The 24,122-nt window shown below is 41.4% G+C and overlaps 2 long non-coding RNA genes and 1 pseudogene across 6 annotated transcripts; 2 read left to right on the forward strand and 1 right to left on the reverse strand.

Annotated features, from left to right (window-relative positions):
• The first annotated feature begins 972 nt into the window (after positions 1 to 972).
• LOC141514975 (uncharacterized) lies at positions 973 to 13,925 on the forward strand. 5 transcript variants are annotated; one of them, XR_012476175.1, is made up of 4 exons: positions 987 to 1,060; positions 11,010 to 11,183; positions 12,401 to 12,484; positions 13,717 to 13,925. It is a non-coding gene; the product is annotated as an uncharacterized LOC141514975 (long non-coding RNA). The 5 variants fall into 5 exon arrangements; XR_012476174.1 differs by lacking the exon at positions 987 to 1,060 and adding an exon at positions 1,315 to 1,379; XR_012476176.1 differs by lacking the exon at positions 11,010 to 11,183 and having other exon boundaries at positions 973 to 1,060.
• On the reverse strand, positions 5,369 to 10,678 carry LOC141514976 (uncharacterized). Its single transcript, XR_012476178.1, has 4 exons — positions 10,153 to 10,678; positions 9,597 to 9,726; positions 7,386 to 8,007; positions 5,369 to 7,023 (listed from the first exon to the last, which is right to left on the reverse strand). It is a non-coding gene; the product is annotated as an uncharacterized LOC141514976 (long non-coding RNA).
• Positions 13,926 to 14,036: 111 nt separating the features above from the next.
• Positions 14,037 to 14,742, forward strand: LOC141514974 (basigin pseudogene; annotated as a pseudogene).
• The last annotated feature ends 9,380 nt before the right edge of the window (positions 14,743 to 24,122 follow it).

Here is a 24,122-nt window from a genome sequence, read left to right on the forward strand (position 1 = left end):
CTTTTCAATAGTTTCAGATAAATACTGCTTATTATTCTAAGGAAAAATCCATTTATTCCTACACTTTCTAGTGGTGTTTTTTTTTTCATTTTTTTTCAAGGCAAATGGGGTTAAGTGGCTTGCCCAAAGCCACACAGCTAGGTAATTACTAAGTGCCTAAGGTTGGATTTGAACTCAGGTAATCCTGACTCCATGGCCGGTGCTCTATCCACTGTGCCACCTACTAGTGTTTTTAGTAGGAATGAGTGCTGTATTTTGTCAAAAGCTTTTTTCAGCATCCATTATATAATCACATCATTTCTGATAGGTTTGTTATTGATAAAATTATACTAATCATTTTCCTAATATTGAACCAACCCTGCAGTCCTGGGATAAATCCCACTTGATCACAATGTATTATCCTAGTGGTACCTTGTAATCGTTTTGCTAAGATTTTATTTAAGATGAGGTATCCCCTGGTTATAATTATTATCTCATCTGGTTCTCACAGTAACCTGGGAAGTCCAGTTTCCTCAATTTTTACAGAGGCACAGAAAGTTTACAATGACTTGCTCATGGATCTAGTACAGTTAATAACTCGGGTCTTCCTGACTCTAGGCCCCATGACACTGGCACTTGGGGAAAAGAAAACTTGTGAACCGGCACTTTCCCACTCTTTTACCTCTATCCTGCATCACTAATACTCTCTGGGGATTTCATCTGCCCTTTCCTCTGATTTTTAAATTCTCAGACACATATACACACACTACCCAGCTGGTCTCTACCCCTTTGGAGGGTCTAAATAAAGGGTCTATGTTCAGGTTCATTATCAGTCCTTGAATAGGAACTCATCTTTATGCTTTAATTTCCCTCCCCACCCCCAACAAGGAAGAGACAGCCTAGCAGAGGTATGTGATGGCTCTTCAGGAAGCAGAGGACTTGGGGGACTAATCACAGTTTTCTCCATTTGACTGGTAAATTGAAGGTTCTGTCAGTTACTGGCAGTTAAAGATACGGGGGAGGGATCTATCTTAAGAGATGATAGACGAATCAATGAGAAGGTGACACAAGTGAGAAAGAGGTATTCTGGGACAATATAGATAAAATGTCTATCAATTTAGATATGCGTTTACAAAGGGAGAGATGGAGAATGAGTTAGTCTCAACTGCTTTGGAATGAGCACACCTAGGAGTTTTCCACAAATCCCCTCAGTAATTCAGTCATGGGAAATACCATGCTATGTGAAGGGAAAGAGGTTCCTGGAAGTCTGAAAACCTAGCCTAGAAGCTCCAGCTCTGTCAAGTACTAACCCTATGTACCAGCCAAAGTCATTTCACCACTGGGTCAGAGTTTATGGCTCTGCAAAAGAACATTAATATATGTAACTTCCTATTTTTAAGGTTGTTGTGAAGAAAATGCTTTGTAAACTGAAAAGGCGTAGATAAATGTAGTCTTTTATAATGATAAATATTCTTTTTTCCTCACGGAGAGAGACAAAGTAGCAGGCCTCCCCAAACACAAAAGCTAAAAGTAGCGTGTGGAGTAGAAGCCAAACCACCTCAAGCTCATTCTTGAAGGCAGGCAGCTATATTTTTCTGTGAGAGATGATGCCACACATCAATAGGTTAAATTGAAAACTGCATTCCTCTGATAGAAGGGGAGCCCTTAGATCAGACACTGAGGAAGGAAACTTTTCATAAATTACATCTTCAGAAAAAAACCCAAAAGAGTCAAAGGACCTGGCACCTAATTAAGAACAAGATGGCAGAATATTTAATTAGCCTTACAAGGATCATAAGGGACAAAAATATTTACCCATCTCCTTCAGTCAGACACCTAGGGGTAGGCAGACAGGTAATCCCACCTCTCAACAACAGACACCCTTTGCCTACTTCTTTCTCCAAAATGTGGGGGAACTCTACCCACACAAGGTTCTTGGGGTTTGCAGAGTTTTTTTCCTCCCCCTCCCCAGATAAGTGGTTTCTTTTCTGTCATTTTCCATGTGTGTACAATTGGGATGTATGAAAGAAAAGCTTCCAGATCCTTTTCTTCAGCAAAAATAGCAGTCACTTGTTAAAGGGCAAACTGGAGTTTATCTTTCTTTGCCACAATACTATGAATGTAAATTCTTACCCTCATTTGACAGATATGGAAACTGAGATTCTGAGGGCTGACCCTTGGTTCCAAAGATGATAATCTAGCATCAAAACCTCTCAGATCTGATTGTTTCTTATTACTTGGGTTGCCTCTCCTGTTAGGGAACATGGAATCATCTAAGCTATGTTAAACTTCAGATCTTTGATATTGAAGGAGCCTTCAGGGGACTTTGGGATTGGGGGCAGATTGGAATGTCTGAATAGAGTTGGTGCCCATGCCTCAAACCTCCTTCATACAGACTACTAAGATCAGTCATGCTATAGAATCAGGTTCAGTTTAACTCTTCTTTCAAGGTTTGTGTACAGGTTGGAACAGAAGTTAGTAGACCATCATGCTGGTTCTCAGATTGAACTCTTGAACTCTCCATATGCTGGTTCTCAAATTGAACTCTCCATAGGGGTTTTAATGTTAGTGCTCATCCTAATGGACCAAGAATTGGATTCTGGATTTAGAAGACAAAGTCATTCCAGCCCTGGCTCTGGGGACAGTCATATCCATATCTTTAAATGTTCCCAGTTACATTTTAGCAAAATATGAATTACATTTTCCATCCCATCAAATAGGAAAGAGACAATCTTGCCTTTCCCCAACCTCCTGAGTAAGGAGGAAGAAGGAGATGAATGAGATCTTCAAGATAGGCAAGGTACTTTAAGCTCTTGGAAGAAAACACAGAAAGTACAGAATTAAATCAGCTTATCTAATAGAGTGATGAAGTGAGAAAAAAGTTCACATCTGTTATCTGACCATCATCAGATACAATCCTGTGACCTTTAATCTTTTATCAACAGAATTCCCTGTCTTCTAGCCCACAACCATCCACCCATCTTCACACAAAGCTAAAGACATAAGGAATTCCTAATCTCCCTTACAGTTGGTTATCAATCACAATGGAAATAGGGCCCATAAAGAAAAGAAATTGAGGCAATGAAGGAGAGAAAATCAGTTTACATTCCAGACAGTATTACTTGAGAGTTCATACTCTAGAAAAAGGTAGGGTTTATTCCCATTGGCACCAGTTTCTAACTCTAGCTTGCATTCATGTGTTAAGAACAGAGGTTATATTCCTCCCTTGCTTCAAAACAAAAAGAACATAGAGACACACAAGCAGGAAAGTGTCAGTCTATACCTGAAGCTTTTCTTTACTGCAACCACCTTGCTTTTCTTTACTGCACCCAGCTTGGAAATTCTATAAAACAACTTCCCTCATACTCTCAGCAAGATGCCATCCCTGAGTTCCAATACCTTCCGGATCACTCAAGAAGGACATGTGTAGAGAGGAGAGTAGAATAGGGAAGGAAAAATATTGTGAGAAAACTCTGTGTCCCAGTCTGACCAAGAGTCCATAGTGGACTTGTCCCCTAGTACTTAGGTAGCTAGTGGAAATCAAGGCTCAGAAAGATTTGCAGGCCAGATATTGAATTGTAGAAGCTTCTTTTTAGGCATTCTGGGCAGCAGAGTGCTATCACTCTCTCAACTCACACAGAGAATGATGGTCTGAGAGTGTATACAGCTGCCTCACTGGTTAGGCCTCTAATTCAATTAGGTAACTACCAAAAGAGTAATAATTTTCAGCCCTAGACTCAAAGGAAGTCGCAAACAAGCATTATTATCTGGGAAGAGAGGGAGGAGGATCCATTTTTCACCTGGCAAGGCTGCCATTAATCAGCTTCAACAATAGCATTGTGGGAGAAGTAGCCTCTCAGCTCCCATTTCTGCCACCACTCCACCTGTTTGGAAAAATACCTCATCTTGGGGCAAATAGGTGGCATAGTGGGTAGAGTATCAGCCCTGGAATCAGGAGGACCTGAGTTCAAATAGAGACTTAGACACTTGATAATCACCTAGCTGTGTGACCTTGGGCAAGTCACTTAACCCCATTGCCTTGCAAAAACAAACAAAAAAGAAAATATCTCACCCTCTTCCATCTAAACAAGAACAGACTGAAAACACCTGAAACACAGCATTTTTCACATCTATGCTCACATACTACATCCTATGAAGAAAGTAAGATACTCTTATCCTCTTTACAAAGAAGATACTAAAAGCCTTAAAGTTCAAAGATCTTGACAAGTTTACTTGCATAAGAATAAACATAAGGAGTCAGGACTCTCGACAATCCCCCATCTCCTGCCACCAATTCTGCCACCACTCTAATGTTGTTCTTACTGTGCAGGTTTCCTACCCTCAGTCTGATAAAATCTCAGTCTAGGAATATGCAGATACCTCCTCCTTTTAGTAAAGATGTCCAATAATTATTAAACAAATTCAATTTAAAAACAAGACAGTGATTCAAGGGCTTTGAATCTGAAATTACTGTCCTCAAGGACCTTACAATCTTTCTTAAGATATTAAAGCTTTTCTGCTACTACTAGGCAAAGAAGGCAAGACATGTTTTTTCTTATAACCCCCCCACAGGCATGCAAAAATACCTAGCTTCATCTAAAATTAGAAGGCCATTTAGTGAAAACTTCATTTTCCAAAGGAAAGTGAGTCTTCCTCAGGTTAAGTGATTTACCCAGGGTCATACAGGTAGAAAGAGAAGGACGGTCAGAATACATCTCTTCCCATTCCAGGGCCTGGGCTCTCTCCAGGATAGCACTATGCTTCCTCAACATTTCCAGTGTTAGGTCTATTACCATATACCAGAAATAAGGGACCACTGTATTTCATAGAACTTGGAGCTAGACAGGACATCAGAGGTCATCTAGCCCATCCCTCTCAATTTACAAATGAGGACACTGGAGACAAGAGCAGGGAGTGATCTGTCCAAACTTATACAACTAATAAAAACTAACAAAAAGATAGGATTGAAACTTGGTTCTTGGCAGTCCAGCTCCAGTGTTATTAATATTAAAACCCTCTGCTATTTGAAGCAATCAAAATATTCAACAGTTCACAATCCTGGCCTAGACCAATTGAGTCCCTCCATTGTTTTAGGGGCTAAACCTTTTTCTTCATCTAAAGGACTCTCCCAGACTAGAGAAGGACAAAGGTAACTTCACAATTTGGTGCATAGGCCTGTTTTCCTCCCTCAGACCCCTTTTCCTATTTCTCTCCCTAATGTTTCCAAGTCCACTTTTGAAATCAGCAAAAGGTCCATTGATGACCACTATCTCCACCCACCACATATATCTGTTGTGGCTTGCTTCCTTGGGACCCACAGTGGTGACCTCCCTCCCAGAGGGGAGCTGAGAATAAGGAGTCAAGCCACTACTGCCTTATGCTTGCCAGCTCAATTTTATTACTGCTTAGCTATTACATATATACTCTTAGGTCTTCCAAGGTAGAACAAAGAATACTGAGGGAATGGAGGTGCAAGCGTTGTATACAAGCAGTGTCTTGCATTACAGTATAGGGGGGGTATGTTAGGTAAGAGATGAAAAGGCACAGCTGTGTCTAGTGCCCTTGGTCAGTGGGGCAGAATGTCCAGATCCCAAGGACTCTGGCTCCCAAAGACTCTGGCTCACCTTATCTCTCAGGGCTGCTTGTCAGCTCCTGAGATTGTTCAGGTGGTGGTTTTACTTGGAGATGATTTGTGTCATGGCTGTTAGAATAGCCTGTGTACCCACATATCCCCCTTGTTTTTCATTTAGGCCCAGGGGCCCTGGATAGTTGAGAAATAGTGATAAACATAATAAACAATGAAACATACAGGGGCTTTTTTACACGGGGTCCAGGGGATCTTTGGGGACCAGAAGTGGGGGTAGTGTCCAGTGTCAGGGAGAAAAGGGCAGGGGGGGTGTGGAGTTTGATCCTCATAGCAGAGGAGTCAAAGGCGAAAAGGTCCCCTTGGAATGAACAGGTTAGTGGGACCCAGTATGGATATGCAAAGGACCAACATAATTGGAAACTTTAAGAGTCCTGGGATATGGTGTGGCTGCTTGTTCTTCCGGTGAGAGTGTGGAGAGATCCACAGTTCAATTAGTGGCAAAGAGAGCAAGGAAAAGAGATGCACCATAAATGAATCTGGGGGTGGGGATAAGTACACACTGAGGGGTGACCCATGCTTTGGGGTAACAGTAACAAGTGAAGAGACAAGTGTCCTCTAGGTTTAAAGTCCATCACTCTTTTTGCCAAGGTAAAGAGCTCATCCTGAGTGCTGCAGGGAGGTTGGGGGGATCGTCTTTTCCCCCTCAGTCCTCTGAGTCTCAGGTTTCATCTACTGTTGTTTAGAGACATTCTTTGCATTCCTTTGGTCAGGGCTGCTACAGAGCTAGGTGATCTGGGGGCTGCTGCTGCTGCTTGTCAGATCAGATGGTCCGGAATCTACAGCAGGGCAGTGCAATCTGTGGGAAAAACACAAGCAAACCCTCTCCCTTGCGTTAGGATGGGGGAGGAAGGGAAGTGGGCAAGGACCAAGGCTAGGGCTTGCAATTCTGCCCATTGCACAGACTGGGTGTGAGGGTTACTGGGAGTGAATAAATCCATTACTTGTAGATTACATAGCACAGGTGCTTTCTGTGTCTGTAAAAGCTACATAAACCTGTGGAATGGGTCAGGGGGAGGGAAATGAGAGGAGGAGCAGAAGGGGAAGTGCTGAAAACCCCTTGAGGAGAGGGGAAGATGGGTAATGATTACCAATAGACCCAGAAAAAAATCTCTCATCTGACAGGCATCCGTGAAGTCGTTAGCTGCTGCTGAGGGGGCAGGGGGAGCATCTTGATGTTACGGGGGAGGCTGGATCCAGCCGTCTTCCCGAAGCAACTCAGGGTGAAAATGAGGAGGCTTTAGGGGGGTGGTTTGTATGGCAGAGGATCCTGGGAGGGCTTAGGAGGAGGAGCCGGGTGGATTTCACATCAGTTTGAGTGCCCTCATCGCAGACCTCAGTGAGCTGGCATGGGCTCTCTGCTCTGGCGTTTTCTGCATCTTGAGGCTTTTCCTCTCGCCCTGAAAGGTAGGCATGTATTGCAGTGACAACAGGATAGAAGGGCAGCGGGGGAGAAAAGTTGCCATGGACCTCAACTCTGCTGGCAAGTGTCAAAACACGCCCCCAAACATGAGGATCCAGGATTTGGCCAGCTTCAATCCAGGGGGCCAAAACAAAAACCGCCTGGAGTGTTGTCTTACTTTCTTTTTCAGAGAATTTCAGATGACGGAAACTTAGGAGTTGTATAAGAACCTGTACTTGCATATTTTGGGAAGAAGGGGGAAGATTCCCCATTAGATTAAGGGGCTACACGGGGCTCTAATAGCTGTGGGGCCGCAGGGGCTGGGGATCATCAAGAGACTGGTCTGAATGGGGCACTTACCTTGGCCAGCAAGGAGGAGTGCGAGTCTGAAGCGTCCTTCAGAGGGGGATCCCGAATTTGGACACTATTTGTTGAGGCTTGCTTCCTTGAGGCCCACAGTGGCAACCTCCCTCCTAGAGGGGAACTGAGAATAAGGAGTCAAGACACTACTGCCTTATGCCTCCAGCTGAATTTTATTACTGCTTAGCTATTACATATATACTGTTAGGTCTTCCTGGGTAGAAAAAAGAATAATGAGGGAATGGGGGTGTAAGCATTGTATAGTGAGTGCATTGTCTTACATTACAGGATAGGGGGGTATGTTAGGGAGGAGATGATAAGGCACAGCCGTATCTAGTGCCCTTGGTCAGTGGGGAGGAATGTCCAGCTCCCAAGGACTTTGGCTCCCAAGGACTCCAGCTCACCTTATCTCTCAGGGCGGCTTGCCAGCTCCTGAGATTTTCCAGGAGGTGGTTTTACTTGGAGATGATTTGTGTCATGGCTGTTAGAATAGCCTGTGTACCCACATATATCCACCTCACTTTCCCTACCAGAAGGTTATTAAATCTGATTAAGATCAGAGGTGGAAATGTGAATGGATAGTTAGGGCTCCAGGCTGATATAGTGCTGCAGATAAACCTTCCTGGAATAAAAAACATTTATTTACCACCTCTGGCCTCCCAGCAGTAGACACTTTGGGGGTGGGAGGGGAGTTGGTACCAGAGAGAGCAGTGAAACCACAGTCTTTCCTACCCGTTGTCCCCCTTCATTCAACCTGGAACCCCTGTAGGAGCAAGTTGGATATATCCCTGAAAAGCTCCAGGTCATCAGATAACCTGATGATCTGTCTAGATACCAGTTATCATTGCCATATTGAGCACCAAGAAGGAAGGAAGAAAAGGCAGGGAAGGTAATAAGCCCAAGCCAGAGAGATGTATGTTTTCTTTTGGGCTGCCCCATCCCCATTTCTTTGTCTTATTTGTGCCCTTTGTAGAGCTCTGCCCTCGAACAGATATGACCCCTCATGCTTATCTCCAGACACTTTTACCAATTAGTTTGGGCAGGAAAAAGAAAGACCAAAGAAAAACTTGTGGAGATGTTGAAGGACATACTTAGTCCCCTAGAATATTCTAATGACCAGGGTCTTCTTGCTCTTTCTGCAATTCCAGAAAATGTAGGGCTTTTTCCTACATCAGAGGGAACCTCCCTTCACAATCTATGTAAGTTGTTTAGGAATGATTGGCTTGGATATATAAACTTTATTCATTCTCAAATGAGCCACCCACCACTGATCTCATCCTAGAAGATTCCATGGAAAAGGAGAACAAGATCTCTTTCTCTTGACATTTAACACGGTAGCTTGGGAAATTGCAACTTAGATTGTCTCTATCAAGTTGTATCCCTACTGGTATTTCCTAAGCTGTTACTCGGAGATTCTAGAGGTTCATTCTTCTTGACATTTTTATACTTGTAAAAAGACCACCTTCCTGAGGATAGGAAGTTTATATCCTCACTTTCTGGTCTTGTCTCATTACTTCCAACTTAAATTGCCGCCTAACTCTGAAATGACTTCTTCTGTTCTTATGTCTGCTCTGCTTTGGTACTGGAAAAGTAGAGTTCAAAATCTGCTCCTTACTACAGCAGCAGTGACATCACTTCCTTTAATCCTTTGCCTACCTGTGTGGGATCCTAGGAAGATAATATCTGATAACTTCATCTCTGCGATTGGTTTTCCTATAATTTAAAAAATTGTCCCTGAAGGGTAGAATGGGGGAAGAAGAATGAAAAAGGTAGGGATAAGCTCTTCCTTCTCTAAAAGATGATGAATGATTGTACAAAGCAGTCCATGTCCTTCCTAGGCTACTTTCAAATCTTGGAGGTACATAGGAAAGCCTTGGGACCAAAAGCAAGAACTCAGCCATAAGGAGTTATTATTGTGGATAATTGGCTTTTCCCAGATCCAATAGGGATAGTTCCCTTCTCCCCCCATTTTGCAGAATAAATGCCAAATCTTAGATGTTGCCGAACCCATGGATCCAATGACCATCTCTGACGATTCGCAAATCTACCAACCAGTCTAACCTCTCAGTTACCTTTAGTTTCACATCTCCACTTAGCTATTGGACATCTCAAAATGGATCTCACATAGATATCTTAAGCTATGTCCAAAATTGAACTCAAAAGCTTTCTCCCTAAATTTTCCTATTATTGTTGAGGGTACCACCATCATACCAGTCAGCCAGTCTCCTCAACTCCTCATTCACTTTGATCCTCCTCCTATTCCACTCTTTTGCAAGGCCTGCTGATAGGATCTTCATAGGATGTCTGCTGTCTCTCTTTTTCCACTGATACTGCCAGCACCCTGGTGAAAATTGAAATTATCTCAAGACTGGACTTATTAAAAAAAACCTGACATTTGCTCTCTAAAGTCTCTGCAGTCCATTCAACATTCAAAATGATCTTGAAAGGACAAATCTGACCAAGTCACCCATTACTTCTCTCTCAACAAGGAAAGGAAAAGGTCTTTCATTCTTTGGATAAAGGGGAATATCTATTGTCTACTGGTGAGACTTTCTCTGCTATACAAGCAACCCAAAAGGTTGTTTCTGCTTGAGACCTGACAGGTACCTAGAGGGCACAAGACCCCATTCATGCTTCCATATTATGTAATCTCAAACCATTAAGTCTTCATATGGTATGTTCAGGTTGGATTTATTTTAGTGTTACTGAAAGAATTCCTGACTTGCGAACAGAGAACATTTGTTTGAATTCTGACTCTGCCACTTACCAGAAATGTGACCTCATGCAAGTCACTTAGCTTTCTTGCTTTGCCCAGGTATTTTGAAATCTGTTTCTCCAATCCAGTTAAAGCTTAGTGTCACCAGCAAGCATATCAAGATCTTGCAGGTGTAGTCACTCTGGATGGCGATGCCATGGACAAAGAGGATCTGGGTATTTGGGTGCAATGACATCTTGGCCAGGGACTGTCTTGTAGTGAGTGTCCCCTATGTAGACCTGCAGCACTGTTGTGAGGTTCAAGGTCAGTGTGCCTTTCTTTTCTAAGCAAATGGCGGATTCATTTCCATTTCCCCTACTTCCACAGGCATCCAGATGATGCATGACATTATTATCCTTCATCATTTTCTGCCTGAAAAAAAGAATAGAGAGGTTTGGCAGTAACTTCTCCAAAACAGCACACTTCCAATTCAAAATCTATGCTTTCTTCTCCTATTCACTAATCACTTTCTCTGAATAACAAAAAATCCAAGATGAATTTTGTGGGTTCGGTACAATATCAAAATTTATGGAGGATATTGAAATGATGACCAAATGGGAAAGAGGTCCCTCTCTATTATGGATGCTGATTTTTTTAAAACTTTTTTGTTTTTACAAGGCAATGGCGTTAAGTGACTCACCCAAGGCCACACAGTTGGTAATAATTAAGTGTCTGAGGCTGGATTTGAACTGTTACTCCTGACTCCAAGGATGGTGCTCCTTCCACTGCATAACCTAGCCGAACCATATGGATGTTATATTTCAACAAATGTTCTGAGGCAAAGTGAGGTGTCCCTGTTCTCTCTCCTGAGGGAACATGGCCAGCTCCCAACCTGCTCCATGGTGCTATAACCTTCCATTCACCCTCAGTGTTCTACAGGAAGGAAAGATGATGACCCTTCTTCAACTTGACAGAATGGGAAAATGAGATGGTGACAGCCAAAAAGTTATTTACTATACTCCTCACTCCACCATCAGAGTCATCACTTCCTTTAACGCATTTCACTCTTAACCAGGAATACACTTAGGTGTGCTCTCATAAAGGTATTGTGTGGAAGAGTTCAGAAAAATTATGTCAAAATACTTGGGTTCCCTCTACCACAGGACCTGTTAAGCTAGACATATGGAGATATTTCAGTTGATCCATAACTTTAGATTAGGGGAAAATGACACCTTTATTTCACTATATGCACTTGCTTTCCTTTGGAATAATCTGCATTTTATAATTTAAAAATTTTATTATGGCAAGAGATTCAAAGTCTTCATTAGACTGCCAAAGAGGTCAATGACACTAAAAAGGACAGGATTCCCTGGTTTAGTTTGTTTTTAAAACCCTTTTGTCAGACTAATCTTACTTAGTTTTTTCTGTACCCTGATTGGGTGGAGGGTGTGGTTTTGGTTGGAGAAGGGTACAGTAGAAGGACTCTTATCTATTGAGCTGATGAAGTTGGGAAAGGCCTAGTGAAGTTGAGTGACATGAATGTGGCCCCACACCACTTTGGCATTGAAAGAATAAGGAGAAAGTTGTCAACTGCACAAAGGGCTAGGATAAAACTGCATGGGAGTTTTGTTAGAGGGAGGACCTTATGAAATGGACTATGGGATGGCCTACTTTTTGAGGGGAATCTCTGAGGCCCCCTTGCTGTATGTTCAAAAAGTCCCATTTGGATTCTTGAAAACTGTGCTCATTGATTTTCATGTTGAACTGAAGGTGTAGACTTTGCAGAATTTTTCCTCAGGCAACTTTTAGCTTATTGTCTGGTAGTCACATTTCAGATCTTTGAACAAGCTAAGTCGGTCTTTTTGGCCACCTACCCAGGAATCCCTACTTCTTATTCTGGAGGCTTAAAAAGAAATAGTATAAAGGCTAAATGAAAAGTCCTAAATAAGGCAAGAGGGGACAAAAGGAAGACAAATGCACCTAGAATTACTCTGACTTTCCTTACAGCCCAGCTGGCTAGTCCTTTCCTGAATGTATGACTTTTTGTTTGTTTCAAGGACAGTGAAAGATTTGGAGAAAGAAGAATAATGGCCTGTTCCCCTAGACATATTTTCCAGCCTGTTCTGGAGAAGGGCTTTCATTCTTTGGATAAAGGCAAATATATCTTGTCTGCTAGTGAGACTTTCTTGGCCCCAAAAGGTTAATTATGTTTGAGACTTGTTACATATGTCTAGGGCACAATACTCTTACTTATACTTCCATATTAACTAATTTCACATTATAAGTCTTAATATGGTATGTTGATTGTCAATTTTTGTAGTGCTGCTGAACGAATTCTTGACTTGTGAACAGAGAACCTGTGTTTGAATTTGGACTCTGCCACTTTCTACTAATGTGACAACAGGTAAGCCACTTAAGCATTCCTTCTTTGCCCAGGGATTTCAAAATTCCCTTTGCCTATACAGTTAAATCTTAGCATCAAGGGAGACCACCGGATGTGTAGCCACTGTGGATTGTAATGCCACTGTCAAGGAGGATCATGTTATTGAATGCAATGTCATCTGGGCTAGTGACTTTCTTGTAGTGATTGTCCTCTATTTAGATCTGCAGCACAGATGTGCAGTTCAAGGTCAGTATGCCTTTCTAGTCTGAGCACATGGCCTTCACATTCTCCATAGTTTCCCAGATAGCCAGGTGACGTATGAGATTATTATCCTTCATCATTTTCTGATTGTAGAAAAGAATAGAGAGAATTGGCAGGAACTTCTCCAAATCAGAGTATTTCCAATTTAAACAATATCCTCTCCTCTTCCATATATCTCTTTCTCTGAATTAAAAATAATTAAAAAGCCAAGATGAATTTTGTGTCTTTGCTACAAAATCAAAATCTTTGGAGCATATTGAAATGATGAGAATTGTATTTCAACAAATGTTCTGAGGCAAAGTGAGGAGGCCATGTTCTCTCTTCTGAATGGTTTCTACCTTTCAAACCCTTGTGTCTATCAAATCTTACTTTCTTTTTCCTGTACCCTAATGGGGTAGAGGGTATGGTTTTGAGTGGAGAAGGGAAGAGTAGGACAACTCTCTCCATTAATTAAGCAGATGACTTTAGGTAGGGCCTAGTGAGATTCAGTGACTTGAATGCTGTTGCAAAACACTTTTGGCTTGGAGACAATGTGGGGAAATTCTTCAGCTGCCCAAAGGGCTAGGATAAAAATGCATGGAAGATTTACTTGAAGAAGGGCCTTGTGAAATCATTTCAGTTGTTTCAACTCTAAAGGACTTCATCTGGGGTCTTCTTGGCAAAGGTACTGGAGAAGTTTGTCATTTCCTTCTCCAACTCATTTTAGAGATGGGAAAAAACCGTGGCAAACAGGCTCAAATGACTTGCCCAGGGTTACAGTTAGTGTCCAAGGACAGATTTGAACTCACACAAATGAGTCTTAAGGACAAATGGTCTGGCATTCTATCTACTGCTCCTAGCAGACCATCTACCAAGAAGTAAGGAAGTTTATGGTATGTCCTGGGGGCAGGATTATCCCCATAAACAAACTCATGTATCCCTCAAGTAAGGTATGTACAAATATTCATCTATTGTGTATTCAAACATATTCTTCATCTTTTCTTGTTCTTCAGGAGTCCCCTTTTGCCTTCTTCCAGAGTGTCTAAGACTTATTTGTTCCCCAGACTCCCAGCTGCAATACTGATGGCGTTTTCATGTCGCCTGGGAAGAAACTACTTTTTAATTAAGAATCACTGTGGGAGAGAGGGAGCTCCGGCCCTGCGCTCAAAGACCGCCGCCGGGCCGCCGGGCCCCGGGGGGCCGCCCTGCCGCGGCTGCTGCTGGCCGCCGCGCTGCTCTGCGCTCCGGCCGCCTCCGTGACAGGAAGCAACATTTGGACAACCATAGATGTTTCCGACCATAAAACACTCCTGACCTATAAACTGAATCAAAATTCAACACAAATTCAGGGTCATCGTTGGCTGAAGGGTGACAAGGTGTTGCAAGAGGATTCGTCGAGTAGTCCAGAAACACGGTATGAGGTTATGTCACATGACAAAACCGGGGAATATCAGTGCGTCTTTCTTCCAGAAGTTGTTGGAAAGGCTGACGTCCAAGTCAAAGGCCCCCCAAAGACTGTGGCGAGCAAGAAGTCCGAACATGGGAATGAGGGAGATACGATAGTTCTGACGTGTAAGAGTACCTCATATCCTCCTGTCGATCACTGGATTTGGTCCAAACTATCTGAACCTGGAAGTTATAGGAAAATTTTAAATGGTAGTGAAGGGAGGATCATCATAATTGAGACCCCTGAAAAAACAGAGCTGCACGTTCAAGCTGCGGATTTGAAGAAGGATCGTGGAAAGTACATGTGCAATGGCACTAATTCTGAGGGCTCTGATTCTGCTGTAATCACCCTGAAAGTCCGTAGCCACCTGGCTGCGCTCTGGCCCTTCCTAGGCATCGTGGCAGAGGTGCTGATCCTTTTCACTGTCATTTTCATCTGTGAGAAGAAGAGAAATCCTGGAGAAATCCCAGAAGCTGAACTCCCAGGGGATGAGGAATGGTGGGTCTACCCCACTGAAAAGCAGCTTCTCTCAAAATGAAAAAGATAGACAAAATGTTCATCAGAGAAATGCCAAGTGTGCAAAGAAGGTGACTTCTGATGAAGCTCTCACCTGGATGGATATGTGTGTGTGTGTGTGTGTGTGTGTGTGTGTGTGTGTGTGTGTCTGTGTGTCTGTCTCTGTATTTCTTTACAATGTAGCATGGAGTAAATTCCTAATATACCTTGCAAAATCCAAATTGTCTCCACTCAATTATAGCAAACTAAATTGTAAATTCAAGTACTTTTTAAAATTGTTGGAGGGTGGTTTTTTAATGTTTTTTTTGATTTTTTTTGATTGCTTTTGTTTTCTTTATATGTAATTTTTTGTCCCTTGGCCACCAGTCAGTCTGATCTCTGGCCTCAGTCCCTGGGGATGTGGGGTAATAGATTTCATGATCTGTGTGCCTGTCCTTGTCTGTATTTCTGTACCCTTGTTCTGGGCAGTGTGTCACAAAATTGGGGAGAGTGTTTTCTTGGCAGGATAAGAGCTTTCTTTTTTTAGAGGCCAGTTACCCATAATGGAGAAGATTCCATAGCAGCTGGCCCTATATTCTAAAAGGGGAGAGTGTGTACTATTATGTTGTCTGGGAGAGAGTCCAGTGGGTCAAAGATAATCTTCTGCCCAATTAATCCAATGAAGTGGCTTTAAAAAATCAGTCCTGTCCACTGCCTGTCCGAAGTGAAAGTCACAAGTATTCCTTGCTCCTTGTCTTTCTTAGCTGTTCCAAATGACCTTTTCCTGTGTGACATGATCAATCCTCTGTGGTTAAGAACAAGAGGCAGGCAAGCAGCTACAAAGACCCCTCTCATGTTCCCTGAATGTTCTCACTGGCAGTGTGCCCACACCCTGCGGGGTCACCCACACCCCCGGCTTAACAGATAGGGGCGTCTTCACGTTCATCGCATGTTCCAAGGCTTCACGGCCTTTCCTTCCAAAATACCACCTTCCAGCTAGACCAGGGAAGAAACAGAATCTGAAATCCAACAAAGGTGATTGTGGTGATGACCAGCTACACAGACTTATTAGTATCATTGTCATCTCATTAGCTCAGTGGAGCCAAGCAGTAGGTAGGTGACAGGACTGTTCTGTTTGTGTAGACTAGATGTGCGTATAATGTGCACAGAAGTGGCAGCAGAGAAAACCTATTCCATTTGAAATGATGGCTCCTCATCCCTCTGTGCCCCAGGAACTGGGGGACATCAGTACATGGGAGGTCTGTGCTGGTTGCCGGTGGTCCCTTGTATTTTGAGAAAACCTGTCTGTTAGCATTTGATCAATAAAGACATTTTCCATTTTCAAAAAAAAACTGTCCCAAAACTCTACAAATATTATCTCATTTGAATTTTGCAATAATTCTGAGAAGGAGGTGCTATTACTATGCTCATTCATAGTAGGGGAAACTGAGACCACAGAGGTTAAATAAGTTCTCAGGGGCATACAAAGTTTCTGAGGTGGAATTGACCTTCCAGTTTCAGTACCCTATTCACAGTTTAAAAAAGGTTTTCACAAGACAACACTGACTTAAATTAATAATTAAACAATATATATGAATATTTTTGCATCTCTTGATATTTAAAGAAAAAATTTTAAGTAGAAAAGGGAGAAAAGTGAAACCTTTTATTATGGAAACTATGAAGGGAACTTTAAAAAAATTGAGATGTTAATTCAAGTTACACTAATTTTCTCTTTTTTAATCCAGGTTTATTAAGGTAGGAGTTTTCAGTCAAAAAAAGGACAGAGAGCGTCAGGGTGGATAGAGAGAGAGTCTTGGGAAGGAGTTGACAGAAAGAGGAGAAAAGGTTTTGAAAGATCGTTGATAGACATTTGTGAAACTGCTTAAGCAGAAAACCGAGTGAATAGTGAAAGAAATCAGAAAGGAAGGAAACAAAGTAACATAAAAGATTCATATTAAGGGAAAAAAGGGGGAAAGAGAAAGATTCAGCCATTCAGCCAGTTGAGTGGCACCATGGTGGGGAAGGAAATTTGGTTGCTGTGAATTTTAGGAAAGGATATAAATGTAAGAGTAAAGGGGAGAGGGGAGAAGAATCTGTGACAGCTTTCAATATGCGCTAATATGCAGCTGGTATTTGTGAAACCAGTGTTCATGACTCTGGTAATGTCTCCCTTATGGAAAAAGTACAGTTGATTTTGAAACTAGTGATTGAAAATCTAGCTGACACACTACTGAAATTTCATTGGCAAGGATTCTCTTCTTTAAATGAACACATTTAAAAGTATCTAAATCTTGGAAAGGGATTAGCATTGGTGGTAGGATTTTTATTTTCTTTAGTTTCATTTAACATTTGTATTTTAAACCATTTGTTGCTTACACCCATTTCCATTAATCTTGACTATATTTAAGTGACTTTTTTAATAATCACATAAATAAGACATGATTGATAAGACTCCATTAAAATCTTGACATTTGCCAGGTCCTATATTCTCATGGAAATTAGAATCAGGTTTTAAAAACCATATACATGTGATGGGAAAAGGTTATTAATCTGAAAATCAGAGAATATCTATTACAAGTAAATCACTGAGGATAGTCAGCCAAGCATGAAACAGCTCTGGCTTCAGCCATTTCAGTGAGCCTCAACTGCAATAACCTATGGGGCTGATTTCATTTAAGTAATCAACTTTGACTCTATAAACAAAAGTCCAGTATAATGATGTGGACCTATGTCCAAAAGCAACATGCCTGTGCTTATACTTCTTGGCATTTAGGACAACAAAAAATATTAAGAAAAACTCAGAATACAGCCTATTACTTTTGATTTTGAAAACTAGTGAATGAAAGCTATTGTAAATGATATGAATGTGGGGCCAGTTTACAACAGGACAGTTTCATTGTTTGTAATGATACAAAAATTATTTGTTTATTTTCACTAATTAAGAAACTATACAAAATTCAGTTTGCAGAAGTGAAAAATGCATTTTGAACCATCAAATTTCCAATCAGGATTCCATATATTTTCAATATTTACATAAATTAGCTTCTCCTTTAAAAAGTACATTGGGAATTCAGCTTCCACTGGTAAGATTTCTGAGACTCATGTTTGCAGTTCCTATTGTATATATTGTTTCATAAACTAAATAGAGGCTGCATAATATGACAGATAAAAAATATCCCAGGAAGCTTGCAAGACTACAGATTTCAAGTCATATCTCTGAGACAGACTAGTTGCGTGATCCTAGGCAAGTCACTGAACCTCTCATTGATCTAAGCAATTTTCTAGATTCTAAGGTGCAGAAAAGATACTGACCTGCAGTGGTAGAGGGAGTTCCCTATAACAATGAAAGCACATATCCAATCCATATTCCATGAGAAGCTTTAACAGCCACATATAACTGGATGGCTATATTAGGTATGCTGAAAAATTAATAAAGCTGATTCCATAAAATACTCATGAAAAAACCGGTCTCTCTACATAACAGGCATAATTCATACCTGTTGTTACACTGTCCTTACAACTTATGGAAATTGTGTTCTAAATCTTTATTTTAAATTGAAAATACTGATGAGTAACCTGTTTTCAAGAATTTAGGATTTTTGAGGGGTAGGGGAGTTCTTATTACATTCATTTATAGAAAAATCAATAGAATAGATGTGACCTTTTTAATATGTCATTTGAGAGGGTTGTAAAAAACTTAGAGCAAACTGTAGGAGGGGATGCAGTCTTCTTTCATCTTATGCTAGATGCAATAGATTGGTCTATTGTTTCCAATAGTTTGGTTTGAGAGAGGAAGTATTGTTCCAAAAATGAAACATTCCTACCCATTGACTGTAGGTATTTTCACTAGATGTCTCCCTATGCATGGAATTCTTTCCTCTCTCCTCTTCATTTCATGCTCTATCTGGCTTAAGTATAAAATAAAATCCTGCCTTCCACAATAAGGTTTTCCCAATCCCCTTTAATGTAGATGTCTCCCTCTGATGATTGTCTCAAGTTAATTCAGTAGGTAGAATCTTGTCTGTGCTTAGCTGTTTCCTGTTATTCCCCCTTTGTATTCCCAGCTCTTAGCCTGGTGGTAGTTACATAGTAGATCCTTAATAAATATCTGTTTCCCACACACAAAACTCCATCTCATGACAGTCTTCACTGGCTGCCCCAATGACTAGAGTGCCATCCCTCCTCACTTCCATTTCCAGGCTTCTTTCTGGTCTCTGCTAAAATCTCATTTATCACAAGAAGCCTTTCTCGGTTTCCCTTCAAACTAGTGCTTTCCCCATGAAATTATTCCCAATCTATCTTTTTTTATTAAAGATATTATTTGACTTTTACAATTTCCCCCCCAATCTTACTTACCTCCCCCACCCCCAGTTCCCAATCTATCTTGCATGTAACTATATATATATATATAATTTTATATAAATATGGTTTTAAGTAATGTTAACTACAATATTTGTCTCCTCTCATATATATCATACTTTAACATATATGTTAATACTCTAAAACGCTCATTTCAGTTCCTCAAGCTCCTTACTTCATGAGATCTGTTTATAAGTTAAAGATGGTTAGATATGAAATCCTGACTGGAAATTTGATGGTTCAAAGTGCATGTTTTACTTGTACAAACTAAATTTTGCATATTATCTTAATTGGCGAAAATAGACAACATAATAAATGAAAGATAATGGAAATGAAATGAATAGGTGGTAAATATACAATGGGACAGTTTATTGTTTCTAATAACACAAATAATTATTTGCATATTTTCAGAACTAAGAGTTTACACAATAATATGACCAGAAAGGGCAATACTGGAAGGGATGTGGGAAATCTGGGACACTACTACATTATTGATGAAGCTGTGAACTCATCTAACCTTTCTGAAGAGCAATTTCAGATTATGCCCAAAGGGCAACAAAAAAGTGCATATGACCCAGCGATACCCAACAATACCACTACTGGTCTGTACTCTGAAGAGATGATCAAAAATGGTAAAAACATCACTTGTAAAAAATATTTATAGCAGCCCTGTTTGTGGTCGCAAAAAAAACTGGAAATTAAGTGAAAGTCCTTCAATTGGGGAATGGCTTAACAAAATGTGGCGCATGTATGTCACGGAACATTACTGTTCTATTAGAAACCAGGAGGGATGGGAATTCAGGGAAGCCTGGAAAGATCTGCATGAACTGATGCTGAGTGAGATGAGCAGAACCAGAAAAACACTGTATACCCTAACAGCAACATGGGGGTGATGATCAACCCTGAAGGACTTGTTCATTGCTTCAGTGCAACAATCAGGGACAATTCGGAGCTATTTGCAATGGAGGATAACATCTGTAACCAGAGAAAGAATTATGGACTTTGGAGAAAGACAAAAGACTATTGCAGTCAAACTAGAAAAAAAGTTATATTATTATGTAATTTTACTATCTCATACTTTGTTTTTCTTCCTTAAAAGATATTATTTCTCTGTCATCACATTCAACTGAGACCAAAGTATAACACTGAACAAATGTAACCACTGTATAAACATTAACAGAATGCCTTCTGTGGGGAGAGGGAAGCAAGAATGAGGGGAAAATTGTAAAAATCAAAATAAATAAAATCTTTAATAAAAGAAAAGAAAAAGAAAGTTTAACTGCAAGCTTGCAGGACCACAGAGTTCAAGTTATGCCTCTGAGACATACGAGTTGTGTGACCGTAGGCATGTCATTGAACCTCTCACTGATCTAAGCAATTTTCTAGATTCTAAGTTGCAGAGAAGATACTGACCTGCAGGATTAAGGGAGTTCCCTATGTAAATAAATCCACATATCCAATCCATATTCGATGCGAAGCTCTAATATCCACATATACCTGGATGGTTATATTAGGCATGCTGAAAAATTAATAAGGCTGATCCTATAAACTACACAGTCTCATTCCATTATAGGCTTATGCCTGTTTTTATATTGTTTTTATAGCTTATGGCAATTGCATTCTAAATCTTTATTTTTAAATTGAAAATACTGATGAGTTACCTGTTTTCAAGAATTTAGGATTTTTGAGGGGCAAGGGAATTCTTATAAGAATTATTTAAAGAAAATTCAAAAGAATAGATGAGACCTTAAACTGTAGGACATGCATGTTCTAGAAATATCTGAGTATTTTGCCCTGTACCAGATACAACAGATTGGCCTAATGTTTCCAACAGTTTGGTTTGAGAGCAAGTGCTGTTCCAAAATGGAAACATTCATATCTTCTGACTGTAGGCATTTTCACCAGATATCCCGCTGCTCCCCAATCCCACCCCCATCCCCATGCATGGTATTCTTTCCTCTCTCTTCTTCATTTCTTGCCCTATCTGGCTTACTCAAGTCCAAGATAAACCCTGCCTTCTACAAAGAGATTTTCCCAATCCCCTTTAATGTGGATGTCTCCCTCAGCTGATTATTTCCAGTTTATCTAGCATGTACTATCTTGTTTGTGCTTAGCCATTTCCTGTCATTTCCCCTTTTACAATGTGATATCCTTGAGAAGGAGGACTATCTTGACATTCTTTGTATCCCCAGAGTTACGTAAGTAGATCCTTAATAAATATCTATTTCTTACACATAAATTCCATGTCCTGACATTCTACACTGGCTGCCTCCATGCCTAGAATGCTGTTCCTCCTCAGTTCTACCTCCTGGCTTCCGTGTAGTCTCTGCTAAAGTCTCACCTATCTCATCTATATTTCCCTTCAAACTATTGTCTGTCCTCTGAGATTATTCCCAATTTATTTTGCACGATCTTGTTTATACATAGTTTGTAACCAATGTTATCCTATGATCTTTCTCTCCTCTCATATGTATCATACTTCAACATATATGTCAACACTGTCACTTCACAGTTCCTTAGCTTCCTCTTCATAAGATCTACTTACAAAGATGGTTACACCTTTAATTACCTACAAATGCACTGAGTATATTTACTAATTCTAAATTTCTCTTATTTGATCCAAATTGATCTTCTTCCTCAGCTTTGAAAACCCACTGTTTTTATCCGCACCATGACCTCTAATCAGAGACGATCTCTACTGTGCTAGCTACGCTTTCTGCCTGTCCCCATTTTGATTCTTGGTAAACTAAGTGACATGTTCATTCAACTCTACATCATATTGCCGCCCCCCCCCATCACATTGCCAATGGTCTCCTGTCAGGTCTTAGCCTTGAACCACTCCTATCATCTGCTGCCTTGGCTTGTATACACATGCTGCTAAATAAAGGTGGAAAAAATCAGACAACTGTGCTTATAAGGTACACCAGACATCTATATTACATCACCTCAACTAAGCTCTTCCTGAGGCAATTCAGTGCTTTTATATTTAATTTCCCTAAACAATTCATTATCCCAATTTCCATGACAGCTCTTTTGAACCTTTTCATTACTCCTCAACCTTTCATGGTTCACTATACAGTTTTTCAGTTAAAAAGCTTGCCACCAAATGAGGCTATTACCTGAGACCACCTTCTACCCCATCCTTGTTCTCAAAGATCATCCAATGCCTTCTGCCACCATCTCCTTCAACCATCTCAAAAAGGTGGCCTTTCTTCCAGTCAATGAAAATGCTCTTATGTGTCCAAGTAATACTCTTATTTCTTATATCCTCCACCAAATTGCTCCATCTATCCTTTCTGTTTTCACTTTCCTTCAGTCTTTCCTGCCTAGTGGGTGCTTCCTTCCTAGTCTACAAACATGCCCATATTTTGTCTCCATTCTCAAAAAAACTTTACTGGATCCACCTGTCTGCATTATCATCGCACATCTCTCCTTTATCTTGGACCTAAATACCAGAGAGGACCCTTGACAACAGATATCTCCCGTCATTTCCTTTGACACTCTACAGTCCATATTCTCCAAAGACACTAATGGTTTCTTCACTGCCAGATCTCACGGTCTTTTCTCAGTTCTCATCTTCCTTGACTTCCTTGACTGTGAAACTGCGGGGAGAAACAGTTCCGTCCAGGAGAGTGCGGCAGCCCGAGCCCGGCCAGGGAGGAGGGACGAACTGCGCATGCGTCGGTCTGGCCCGCCGGGCATGCGCTCAGGGCCTCTCACTGACCCTTGTGACCCCGTAAAGCGCGCCCCCGCCCCCACCGCCACTCCTGTCTCCGGGCACGCTCCGGGCTCCTGCGGCCCCGAGGGCTCTGCGCGCAGGCGCGGACACCCCAGAGGGAGGCCCCGGGCCGTGGGGGAGGGCGTGGGGTGCGGGCCAGGGCTCCGGAAGCCCCGGGCCCAGCGCGGCCTCATGCCTCCATATTACCTTGTTTCAGACTATGAGGCTTCACACGGGATGTTCATGTTCAGCTTGTTGCGGGGCCGCGGGAACAGTTCCTGACTTGTGCGGAGAGAACCTGCCTTTGAACTCTGACTCGGCCACTTTGTAGCAGTGTGAGCACCAGCAGCTCACTTGGGCTTTTCTGCTTTGGCCAGGGATTTCGACATTCCCTTTGTCTGGACAGGTAAACCCTAGCTTCGGTGGGGGAGCATTGGAGGTGCAGCCACAGTGGCTGGTGATGCCATTGACAAGGAGTTTATTGGGTGCAAAGACATCGGGGCTAATGACTGTCTTCTAGTGAGTGCCCCGTACGGAGACCTGCAGCCCTGTCCGGAGGTTCGAGGTCAGTGTGGCTTTCTTGTCTGAGCAGTTGGCCTTTGCCTTCCCCATAGTTTCCCAGCACCCCTAGACATATTTTCCAGCCAATTCTGGAGAAGGGCTTTCATTCTCTGGATAAAGGGGAATATCTCTTGTCTGCTAGTGAGACTTTCTCTGCCTCCAAAGGCTGTTTCTGTTTGAGACTTCTTATATATATCTATCTAGGGCACAATAACCCATCCATGCTTCCATATTACCTAATTTCAAACTATTAGTCTTCATATGGTATGTTCATGTTCAATTTGTTGTAGTGTTACTGAAAGAATTCCTGACTTGGTAACAGAGAAACTGTTTGAATTCTGGCTCTGCCACTTTCTAGAAATGTGACCTCAGTCAAGTCACTTAAGCTTTCATACTTTTCCCAGGAAGACGAAATTCCCTACACCTATAGGGTCAAAACCTAGATTCAGGGGAGAGCATTGCAGATGTAGCCACTGTGGATGGTGATGCCACTGTCAAGGAGGATCATGTTTTTCGTTGCAATGACATCTGGGCTAGTGACTTTCTTGTAGGGATTGTCCCTTATTTAGATCTGAAGCAGTGTCATTCAGTTCAAGGTCAGTGTGCCTTTCTAGTCTGAGCACATGGCTTTCCCATTCTCCATAGTTTCCCAGATAGCCAGGTGACACATTGACGCATGAGATTATTATCCTTCATCATTTTCTGATTGTAGAAAAGAATAGAGAGAATTGGCAGGAACTTCTCCAAATCAGAGTATTTCAACTTTAAACTGTATCCTCCTCCTCATCCATTTATCAATCTCTTTCACTGAATTTAAAAAAAATAAAAAATCCATGATG

This window comes from Macrotis lagotis, chromosome 2 (assembly GCF_037893015.1).
Source record: "Macrotis lagotis isolate mMagLag1 chromosome 2, bilby.v1.9.chrom.fasta, whole genome shotgun sequence".
Lineage (NCBI taxonomy): Eukaryota > Metazoa > Chordata > Mammalia > Peramelemorphia > Peramelidae > Macrotis > Macrotis lagotis.